Source organism: Octopus bimaculoides, chromosome 14 (assembly GCF_001194135.2).
Source record: "Octopus bimaculoides isolate UCB-OBI-ISO-001 chromosome 14, ASM119413v2, whole genome shotgun sequence".
NCBI classification, from domain to species: Eukaryota; Metazoa; Mollusca; class Cephalopoda; order Octopoda; family Octopodidae; genus Octopus; species Octopus bimaculoides.
In genome coordinates this window covers 29557776-29558668 of record NC_068994.1, presented here as the reverse complement: position 1 = coordinate 29558668, position 893 = coordinate 29557776, and positions in this window count along the sequence as shown.

The following is an 893-nucleotide window of genomic DNA, read 5'->3' as shown; positions in this document are numbered from 1 at the left end:
TCCCCCTCACCTGCCACCCCTCCACTGCATCATTCTTCGGGCCTTCCGCTGACTCCAATCTTCTCCTCCACTTCCCACATCTTCAACCGATCCTCCCCTCCTTCAAACGTACCCATAACCTGCGTAACCTTCTGGTCCGTAGCTTCCTCTCTTCCCTTTATATTCTACCTGGCTCCTTCCCTTATTATCGCCCACACACACACACACTCTCTCTCTCTCTCTCTCTTACATTCCCTTGTACATCAGCCAAACTTGCCGGCACGTAGCTAACCTGTTTGTTGAACACCTCCGGGACATCTCTTGAGCATCAAGCTCGACAATGACACTCCGGTCGTGCGTCACATCCATTCGACCGGTCATTCGCTACATCTGTCTATGTTCTCCATTCATATTCTTTATTGCCCACAAGGAGCTAAACATAGAGGGGACAAACAAGAACAGACAAACGGATTAAGTTGATTACATCGACCCAGTGCGTAACTGGTACTTATTTAATCGACCCCGAATGGATGAAAGGCTAAGTCGACCGCAGCGGAATTTGAACTCAGAACGTTGCAGCAGACGAAATACCGCTAAGCATTTCGCCCAGCGTGCTAACGTTTCTGCCATCTCGCCGCCTTTTTCTCTTTTCCATTCCTCAGCCTCTCATGGTCATAATCTGTCACCTATCTTCATCAAAACCCACCTCCGCTCACACATTTACACAAATCACACATCTCTCACCTTCCTCTACCTCTCCTTCTCTACTGCCCATACAGCTTCTCTACACCGTTATACTCAATACCCGCACCACATACACCATTGTTCCCTTACAGTATATACATACACCTACACAAACGCACACTCATCCCCACTTCCCGTGGATGGATGGATGGATGGATAGATGGATGGAT